Here is an 11,724-nt window from a genome sequence, read left to right on the forward strand (position 1 = left end):
GGAGATCAATTTTTATTTGACTTCTCTACTATATGAGCTAGTGATCATCACCTAACTGAACTAGCAGTTGGCAAGTTCAAACACTGACAAAAAAGCTGATTTCTCACCTCGTGCCGAGGGAGCTGTGCAACTCTCTGCCACCAGAGGTGAAGGCTGCAAGATGTTCACACATATTAGAAAGTAAAGTGGACAAGCAAGTGAACAAGTTGAGAATGACTTTGTGACTTATGAGGCTTACTACTATCTCTGGCTCAAGAAGTCCATAAACCACAATTTACTGGAGCTGGGAGGACATACCAAGATAAATATCAAATCTGTCCTTGTTCTGGATTATACTCTTCCCTCAGCATCTACACCTGGCCATTGCCAAAGAGGGCTGAAGGGACCTTGGTCTAATTCAGCATGGCTGCCCTGTTTTTACATCTTATATTATGTCCTTCACAAACTAACCTCCTAATATAGACACCAGCATTAAAAGCTGAAGGTTGAAGTCTGGGTAAATCCTCTGCATGGGAATAGGTAAAACTCTTGTACACATGAAGACAGAGAACAATTGCAATAAATTCCTCTATGAAAAGTTAAACCCTGAAATTTTAATTAGGCCGAATGCACTCTGTTGCACTACCCTGAAGCAACCTTGGAGGCCAGCTGGCATCCTTTTAGTGACCTCTTTACTTTTATTGGGGAAATACCTGATGCCAGTTCTGTATTTGGAACATCTTTTCTTTGCTGAGTCAGCCCACACATGTTGGCTGAATCTGTTTTGGAGGAACTGGGAGGGGAAACGGGATTATTAATCTCATCAGTCTCAGTCCTGGCAAACATGCAGAGAGGAAGTAGTTACTCTCTGGAAACTATTTCTCTTGAACTTAAACCTGAGATGTCTAGAGAGTAAGAGGACAGTTTAGGACTCTCTATTTTCCTGTATGGCTGGAAGCCAGGCTATGATCCGGAAATAAGTTTTAACACTGCCTTTTCTCAGATAAACTCCAAACTTCTGCATTCAGAATTTGGCTGAGTAAGAAACACATTAAGATTAAATGTTTTACATCCTTGAATTTAAAAGCAGGATTAAGTTGAAATTAAATAAGACTTTTGTTTTGTTTTGCTTTGCTTTTTTTCTCCCTGAAAAGATAATGATAATACATTTTACTGCTCCTGAGACACTTCATTGATAAAATAATTTCTGGTGGCTTCCTTCTGCGTAGCAAATAGGACTTGAGAGAGCCAATAGCGCTGGGTCACATCTTGAACTCTGTAAGTGCATTGCTACAACTTTGGTGAGTTAGAAGGCTGTAGTGGTTAATCTGAATTTAGGAACCTAGTTCCATAGTTAAGTATTAAAATCCATCTCCAGTGATAACAGTTTCAGCTGCTTATGACTAAAAACTTTTMTCCTAATTTCTTGGAGAAAGGGTGATGATTATTTCTCTCTTGGTCAACCATGATGTTGTAGGATATATATTTGTGAGGCAAAAGTTCTCCATTTTGAAATTTTGGGACCACCTGTACTCCCTGACTATTCTGAGATTTAACATTTGCATTGAGGCACAGTCAGCTTTGTATCCAAAGGAGAAAAAACTCATTAATCCTGAATAGTAAAATTATATTAAAAAAAAAAAATGGAAACCTGCTAGATAAAATTGTGAAAAACTGCCTTTTTAATGAATAGTTGTATATTTTCAAGCATTCTTTCTATAATCATCTGTTTTTCAAGCCAGTCAATTCAGAGGCAGAGAGACATTTCCACACATGCATCTATAATGCAATTTATCCCATTCTGAAAAAGATGTCTAAGAGGGATGGGATGATCTGCTCCAGAAGTGCCTATATTTTCCTATTGACCATGGAGGGACCCTGACTCATTTAGACTCAATATCTAGCTTCTAGATGGCTGAAGCAAGGAGAGGTCCATTCTTATCCTGGTATTCAGTTTCATTTTCAATGCGAGTCTTTCTGTTCCCTCAATCTGACATCCTCACTCCTCCTCAAAGCAGTAAAGCCCTCAGCTGTAGAAGAAAATCCCTCCATAAGGTACCAGGGAAAAGATTTTGGATGCCAGACTGTCTACGACAGAGATGAATCTGAAACGCTTTGAGGTGAAGAGTCCAGTTTGACCTATACACAGCCATGGTGGGACGTTCTCTCCAGCTGGCCCTGCTGATCAGGCAAAGACAGTAAAAATGTCTCCAAGATTTCTTCAGCACAGAGCTAAAGCTGAGAGTCACCGGCTGCCTTCCAGGGATTTTTACATGAATGCAGAAGAGCAGAACAGGCTGAGGGCAGAGCTGAGCAGGACTTGGCTTATGGAGAGTTAGAAAGGAGTATAGTACAACGTGCTGGAGAAATTATGACAGTTTTTCTGCAGGCAGCTGTGCACAGGCAATCTGTCAAGGCTGTTTAATTACCAACAAGTCTATTTTAGCCCCTGGATTAGCAGGGACAGGGGAGGGTCTTTCAACCGTGGAGTGTGTTCAGTCCTGTGTCTCCAGAAACCATTATGATTTCCTTCTAGCAGTCTCTGGAACACACTTTTCACCTTTGACAGTTAACATGCAAACCCATAACTGCATTATTTAACCTCTTTCAGGTAGAATCTCCAAAATCTCTGTGATTTCATGGGCGGCCCTTCTTAAATTAAACCGGGTGTTTCCATTTTCCATTTTACTGAAGCTTCAAGGAACAGTTTGGAAAGTGTTGACATCAAGAAACAAGCTGAGAGCAAGTGGTGCATGCTTCTCCGTGTGCTGTATATAGAGAATGACACCCTTTTGCTTTATGGCATTGTGTGTTAATAAAATTATGTCAACAGCGTCAATAAACACTGTAAACCCTTTCTGAGCCTCATGATACATGTAAAAAAAATAAATCCTATAGATCTCTCACATTGGCCAAGTTCATTTCTGGTATCATGTACTTCAAGACACAATTAAAGTATTTTTTTATTATGCAAGGTAAAAAACAAAGTGATTCTAGCTCAGAGCTAACTATGAATGAGGTTAATGTATGGCAAGCTATAATGCTAAAGAATGAACTGGCAGTTGTACTGTGTGGGCTTTCTCCCGCTCTGTGAGGCTCACTCGTTGGAAGCCATAAAATCTGGCTGGTATAACAGAAGTGTTTGTAATTAGAGTTAATGGAGTTAGTTGAGACCACAGGAGGGGGAAAGTAGCTTTGATCCCAGGTGGCCTCATAGCAAGAAGGCTCACAGCAAGGGAGYATTCTGAATTGGAAAATATTAGAGGCATTTGCTGCAAAACCAAGAAGTCACTGCTGGAAAAGACCTAAGAATATAATTTACAAGCAGAACTAATTTAGTTTCTCATCTCTATCTCTTCAACATCCTTCTCTCCAGTCACAACATTCAAAATAAGGCTGTTTTTGTTTTTGAGATTTATTTTTTATTGAAAATGCTAACTTGTTCTTACAGTTTTTAAATGGTTTTTGTCAGGAAAGGAAAGGGTAGGATGAAGACAAATCATTCCTAAAAGTGTAGCGTCACATTCACTATTATTAATAATCATATAACACTCTTGCTTCATAATTAGTAATTGCTCTATCTCATAGCTTTGTGGGGTTTTCTATTACTTGATGTCATGCCATTATTACCAAGTGGACACTTTTAGAAAACCTGTGAAATAACTACTGTACTTAATGAGTATCACACTGAGATTTCAGCTCACTCAAAAGTAATATTTAGAGTATCTCTATGGTGTGATCATTCTTTGTAACAGATTTTAGGAACATTACCTAAGATATTTAAAATTACTCATTACTTAAAGACATTATGATTTACACCAATAAACTAAGTGATCATTTCAGCACAAGCAGATAGGAATTCTGTTTGCAGGATGCATTTTTTCATAAAAAAAAAAACTCCAAATTTTATTTACACTTATTCTTTTTTATCATCCCACACAGTGACTGAATGATTTTAAAATCTATCCCAAATTATTTTAGAGTAAAAAGAAAAAAAAATCAGAAGAAAGAACAAATTAAAGAAATTTGACAAAAACTGGGGAAGGACTTTGTCTTTAGCTGAGGACTAAGGCTGGAATTGGAAACTGTTGAGATGGAGGGACATGTATTCCAAATAACAAAATCTATGAAGACAATCATGATTCCAGCAGTTTTTCAACATCAGTACTTGAATATTAAAGCAAAGGGATGTAAAGTATATAAAGAGAAAGTATGCTGAGATACTTCAAACTGCCTCAGGTTCATGGAAGATTTTTTAAAAAAGGAAGGTGACTTTTAGTCAGATATGGAGATATATGGGAGAAGACCAGCAGGCATGAGCTAGTCATAGATCTCTGAATTTATGAAAAGGGAATTAGCAGGCCTGGGCTTTGAGGACCTCTCAGATGGGAAAATTTTGAAAAAAGGGTCCACAACAATCCTGCCAGAGGAGATGAAAATGTGTACAGTTCTTAGCAGAGCAAAGCTGATGTTGTACAAGTGAAGATATGCATAACTGCTGGAAAAAAAAATACTTGGAACTTAAAGTTGCAGGTGAACCCATGTGTACAGGCACTTTCCACAGGGAAATAACATCAGGCTATATACTAACCAGAAGCAGACAATCATAGGATCATGATGGGAAGCTGTCAGGAGTGATTCAGGAGCACAGAAAAAGGCAGAATGGGAAGTCATTCGGAACCACCAGCTACAAGCATGGCTGCAGGGCACATGGCCTGCGTAGACATGGCAGAAGATGACTGTGCCCTACTGAGAAAGGGTTTAATACATTTTATAGTTTCAGTAGCTCGTTATTTGGTTAATCCAAAATATTGTTGAAAATTCCTGCTAACCTGCCAGAGCTCTGAAAAGCACTAATTTGCTGAAAACAGTTCAAGCAAAGTTTGAGGCTTGGAGGTGCTTAGCACTTAAAGGGTGGATTACACATAACCAAATAAAATGTTGGCTCTGGGAGGTGGGATGAAGGCAAAGGGAATCTCAGTGCAATTAAATATAGCATCTTGAAGAAGCTTGTATAATTTTCTTACACAGACTATTGTCATTCTGTTCTCATGCTGATCTCAATATCCTGCATTAGCAATAGCGATTTAAGTATAAATATTTCAGCTTTATATTGAGTGTCAGAAGGCGCAAGGAAAAAGATGGCAAACAGGCTGATCTCAGATCTCTGCTAAATGYTCTAAGATCTCCTCTGACATTACACCACTGCTGTCACACACATACAAAGAGATTTATGTGTCCATCCAGTCCTTTAACTGAATTTATTAAAGATGGTATTTCCGTCTTAGTGAAAGTGACTGCCAGCTGAGTCCATTCCCACACTTGAACAGCATTTAGCAAAGATAAAAAGGAATTTATCAGTAAACTATTTTTCTGGTTTTCTGYGCACCTTTCACTCCCCCACCCCTTATTTTTTCACCAAATATCAGCATTCTCTATGGAAAACAGTCACTTCCTTTCCCTCTGATTAAAATCAGCAGTGAAGGAAGGCAGGCGGGAGAGGGGGGAAAGGAGGAAAGAAAGAACCATCCTACTGCACTGGCGAAAACCTGAGAATGATCAATTAATCTTCTGTTTTCAATCTGTGAGTTGTGCTGTCTCAAGCCAATAGTCTTTACTTGTACAAATAAAATAAACAAGTTACAACTGATTGACTGTGCTGGGAAAAAAAAAAAAAGTGGGAAAATGCATCAGCAGAAAGTTTAACAATGACAAGCAACCCTTGGAGTAATTAGATAAATTTCTGGGAAATCTGAGATTCTCCAAACATTTTCTTGTACCCAGTGTTCTGATTCCAGCACGCCTTATGCACTATGGCTTTGATTACAAATGAATCAAGGCTCATCTTTTTCTTGGGCCACGGCAAGTCCATTCCCAGCTTTTAAGAAAGGAGGGTTTTTACATGCTAAAATCATCTGTGATTTATTGCCTCATGGGCTCATCTGGGTTTAATTTTTTAGTCTGGCACCAATTCCCTAATTGATTTAGTCAGTTCATTCCATTTCTCAGTCCTGAGACTCCTCATCTGTAAAATTGGAGGGATGATAAACATATAAACACATCAGAAGCCCCGACAGTAACTTACTGGAGCTCTTGTGAAGACTGGGGACATAAATCCATGGTCTCAGAGCAACGACGTTACCCTGCAGTACCTTGCCAAATTTAGTACCCTTTCACTCCAGGTCTCTGGATGTCATCAGTGAGGTAATGAGTGCATGTTCCAACACACTGAGGTGGGAACATTCTGCAGCTTCTTGCTGCTCATATCTGTGCAGGAAAATGGAATTCCACCATGTCACCACCTGCCTGTGGTCTCCCCCCGAACAGCGCACCTGGCTCTATGCAATTACCTTCTACCAGCTGATAATGTATATTTGTAGTGCCTGATTCCAATAGAGATGACAGTCATGATGGAAAGAATAACTATTTTCCTCATGTTTAAAAAAAGTTTTCATAGGTGATTAAAAATGACCTGTAATTTAAAATAAATACAGTTTATTTCACCTGATCTCATGTTCACTGCAACTAAGTAGGGAAAAGGAAAAGAAGAAAGGGTAACAGGTGTTGAGCTGCTTCTCTGGCCTGCCATTAAACAAAAAAAAGAGTCCTTCTGCAGAAGGCTCACTGTTACTCATTTGCTTTCCAAGGAACTCTCAAGGCAGTGAATAAGCCAGGAGACAACTCTCCTTGCAGGACAGAAGTTACCAGCCTGTGCTTGGCCAGCCCAGAAACCACCTTATATTTCTGCTTCATGGCCTGCTTTTTTTTTTCTCAAAACAAAAAAATAGCAAATGACAAATTATACATATCAATGAGAATGCGAGATAAATAATTTTTGCAAACATTGTATTTAAACCATTTGTAGACTAATGCAGTTTTTCAGCAGTAATATAGGAGACACCTTGAAAATAATATGACAGCAGAAATGAGAGCAGAGAAAATGTTCTGAAAGGGCTGAAAAAAGGTATTTGTATTTGTCCCACTGTCATCCCGATTCTTCATCTTTTTTATTTCGTGATTTCTTTCAATACTTTAAGTACTCAGTACAAAAGCACATAGGAACATTTTCCCACTGGCTCAGGGAACTAGAAGAAAATGATGGCAACATTACCAGGAGATAATAAACAGCACAAGTACCAGAAAGGCAGACAACGGCGCCAGTTTACAGACCGTAAAACCTGCAGACTGCTGTTCTGATGTCTCTGACAGGAACAAAACTTTCTAATTTCTCTCACCAATGAAACAGTCTTTATCCCTGAGAAACATTTCCTGAGATCACACTTTCAAGTATAAACATTATTTTGTATCCTGATAGTGGGCAGAAGGAAAAATTCCTTTTATTCTAGAAGATAAGAAAATAAGCAAACATAACTCTTCTAATCATTTTTTCTTTACATGCCCTGGATTAGAAAGAATGTAGCAGATGCTTTTTCTCAGTTACTCTTTATCAAGAATATTACATACAGATGTATTTTGGAAAGTTTATTTTTCTTTCAGTTAAAAACAAAAAAATGTTCCCTCGGATGGGGAACACCTCTTTCAAAGCTTGGCTTGCCAAAATTTTAGTGGTCACTGGGGAATTCTAGTGCATGAATTCTTAGTTAGGAAAGAAAAAAAACCCACTATATAATCTTTGTCTGAAAACGTGCAGAAAAATTCAGAAGTTATTTTCACAGCATTTAATGTAGTGAGAACTTTTATTTTCATCATGTGTCTGATTCCCAAACTTCTGCCCATCTCAGATTCATTTGCTTGGTGCAAGTTCATATTTATCTCTCTGATGTATTCAATTAAGGTTAAGATTATTTTTATATCTGGGTTTCCCAGACGTGTCCTCTTTTTCCATTACAGAGCATTGTCTGGATGGAATTTGATGTTCCTGAATATCTGTCTGACTTCTGCATGTCCAGGTGAGCAATAGATGCCAGGGAGCTGGAAATGCCAGATGTGCCCACTGCAGGCATGCATCAGCATGGCAGCAAAGAATGGGGCTGTTCAAGAGATACTGTGCCTGTTGTGGGAAAAGCATCAAACAGGCTGCACTCAACCCAAAAACTGTACAGCCCCCATGCAAGACACCAGTACTTCTGCAAAGTATCACACCTATCGACCCCATCTAGCGAGCCCACCAGACCTCCAACACTGTTTGGGTCAGAGAGGCCCAGCACTTCCTGGATGTTTGAGGTATGCTGTATATGTGCTATCTAAGTAGGCATGTTCATTTCTTTCTGGGATGTCCTGGGTATAAATGCGGTGGCCATATCTAAGGGGGCAAGACATGGTATCTCAGTAAAAAGTGACTGACTAGTGGGGAGATCAAATGGCATGCCAAAATCCTAAAGGAAGTGTGTGGCAGGGTCAGAAGTAGGCTGCCTTCAACTTCTAACTTCCARTAGATCCCTACTGAACACTTTAATCACACAGTAGTTACTAACCTGAGTGCTGCAGTCTTTGTGTCTTCAAGCCATAGGGTTGAAGAAGACATCTGTCAAATGCTTCACATGCGGTTGTACACTTTTAGTACACAGATATCTGATGACTGGTTCTATCAATTCTTAAAAAGCACAGATTTATGTCAGCTCCTATTTAGAAAGCTTCCCTAGAGTCATAGAGGAGTATTTACCCTTTTTAGACTATCATCATGAATAAAAGGAAGTGCATTTACATTTATAACAAGGAAATGACCATTTTCTAGTACCACATGAAAAAAATAAACAGATCATTTTTGTTTGAAGACTATTTTAAAATTCATGAGTCCCAGGGTGTTCTAGTGGCCTCCTTCACGTGTGAAATTATCTGAATGTTGTAACTAAGTTTTATTCTTCTTGGAGTAGTATCACTTCAAAGAAATAATGTATTTTAAACATTCTCCAAAGAACATTGCTAAAAATGTATTCTTCAGGACTTTAGAAAAGAAATATATGTTAAAACCTTGTTTCAATTTGTCTGAAATATGATTTTTTTACTGAAAAGTAATTTTGTTTTTTTAATATTAGTAACCATTGCTTGGTATTCCTTTTCATTAATCTTTTCTTATTTCAAGGATGTGAGACTGGATGTACTTACAACTAGTTCCTCTCTCCCCTTGTCCTCCAGCACACATTCACAACACAATTCATTCAGTGAAAAGCCTTGAACTTTTTTTTTTTTTTAACAGAAGGAAAGGGAGAAAAAAAAAAGCAAAGCAAAGCATTGAATTCTCATCTCTCCTCACACACTAGGAGGTAAATCCTGTCTCAGCAGTGGCCAGCCTGTTCTAAACTTTGGTAGATAATTCGAGTAGCGGCAGGCTGCACAGACTTGCTTCTCTAACTGTTGCTTTTTATACAGCTTTTCGAACTTTATTTAGAGGGCATCGGGGAGAACAAACCACAGTTTTTATTAGCTCCCACCTTACAGCAGCCCAGATCCATTCAGAGCTCTACTAAGTCAATTAAAAGTCTTCTTTTGATATCAGAGAGCTTTCAGTCTAAGGGCCCATAGAGAAATATGCTGAATGAGAAATAGATGGGAATGGAAGATGAAAATAATTACTTTGGAAAAATGTGCAGCTTGTTTTATGACATTTTTATAGGCCTTTCTTCAGAGTGAGAAGTGAGCAGCTTGACTTGTGATTATTGTTTTGGCCAGCCTAGAATCTTACACTGAGAAACTGCAGGAGCTGACTTTCAGGGAACTGTAAATGTCATAATTTTATTAATTGCTTTAACATGTGTTTCTTTTACATGTCTGAAAGCAAATGTAATTGAAAGTTGTGGTTTCTGTGGCATTTCTGAAAATACAATATGACTAACACTGAGGACAAAATCCTATGGAATATAACGTGGAGGAGAAGCATTTATATGAATGTTAACTCTTTTAGTCTGTTTTACAAATTTATGAAAACGTGCAAAAAAATATTATTCCAATTATACTTTGAAACTAATTTTAGTGTTTATTGGATGGATAACACATCCATTAAAATACATGCTATAAATGTTGTTTTGACCCTTGTGAAAAAAGTTAATAGAAATAAAACCATGGAATTCTGTAGAACTTGAAACATTCCTACAGGAAGTGTTTAAAAAACTATATCGGAGCAGGTTTTCATTTGCCTTTTATCTTATGTGTCACACGTAGATGATTTCTCAAAATACATCACAGCCAAGAATAAACCAGGACTTACCAGAGAATACTGTGCCTAGAAAATACAAATAGTCAGAAAGGACATTTCATATTTGTCATATTTAGCTGTCTTATGAAAACATATTTTACTTGTTGTTCACTTATTCTCTCTTTGCTGTTTTCATAGATTTGCTGTGAGCCTAGTTCTCTGTACTCTTTCACATATAGAAAATAATCAGAGAAAACATCTTTTTTTTCTGATTTGTGCTATGGTGAGAATTGTGGGCTAGTGAGTAGTTATATGCTTCAGAAACAAAAACGACTGCCTAACAACAGCATGCTTTCTTTAGAAAAATCTCCCATGCTTCCTGATTTGTCTGCATCAGAAATGTTGCAAAATAATTCCCTTTTCTGATTACACACTATTTCTGCTTTCTAACCATTGTATCCCAGTCACTTCCTCAAGCAGGGTGTAAACAATAAACATCATAAAGAAGTATATTAATACATGAAATCACTAATATTTGCAAAAAGCAGCTTCCACACAGATAATTAAACACCATGCTGAGTAAATATTCAAGCAGTACTTGAGATTCTAATAGAAAGGTAGGAGAAGGGTCACTGATTTGATACTCAGTAGGCATGCAAATAAATTGTAAGATGGAGATACAGAAGAAATTACAGAAGAAATCCTTAGGAACAGGGACTGTCTTGTTTGTATAGCATCCATCATAGTGGAATATCACTTTTACCGGGAGCTTTAAGTGCTTCAGCAACATGAAGAAGAAKAATAAAAAGAATAACAGGAAGTATAATGTGGGCATAGTAAAACTGACAGTACCATGCAGTGATATTCAGCAGTGTTCATTCTCCTTTCAAATGGAAGAGCTTGGTAAATAAGAATGTAAGCTCCTACTTTGTACTAAAAATAGGAAAAATAAACTCTGCAAATAGTTGAGAATAAGAAAATTACTATATGATGGAATATTTTGACCATTAAATCGTGAAAACATGTCTGTGACATACAGACAGTTGTTATCAAATAAAAGAGGGAGTATCTTAACTGTATACTTTGCCATTTGCCATCCAACAAATACAATTGCTTGCAGCAGGAAGTGAAAGACATTTCAGCCCCTCAGCCCCAGTCCCCCTCCCCACTCTGGAGGCAGGCACACAGCCAGCGTACTGAAAGTCTCAGGCTAGCTGTGTTAAATTGACAGCACATGCACAGCATGACTGAAGAGCTTGAATAACTGTGTGTGTATGCAAAAAGTCTCTGCTTTGCAAGTTCTTTGAGTTGGGTCCCTCTGCACAAATCATGTGGAAGTAGTGTGCCCATGTGTATATCCCTTTAGAGTCTATGGATTCCTGAATATAGCCGTGGTAAGGGGTTCACAATCAAGCCTGTTTTGTTAAGTTTAACAAGTCCTGTTTTTCATTATGGTGAGCAGTTCCTTACTCTGCTTTTTAGGCTGGAATTTCACATTAGCTGTTCTAAGAGCTACCCATCCCACCTCCCCTTCTTTTTCTTCTCCATTCCTGGCAAAATGATTCCTCTGCCTCCCTGGTATTAATGGGTGAACCAGTTTAAGGAGTTAAACCTCACTGAGCAAAAATGAAGAAAGAAAGAGGAGAGGGGAA

The sequence above is a fragment of the Apteryx rowi genome, unplaced genomic scaffold, assembly GCF_003343035.1.
Source record: "Apteryx rowi isolate R43461 unplaced genomic scaffold, aptRow1 scaffold_914, whole genome shotgun sequence".
Classification (NCBI taxonomy): Eukaryota; Metazoa; Chordata; class Aves; order Apterygiformes; family Apterygidae; genus Apteryx; species Apteryx rowi.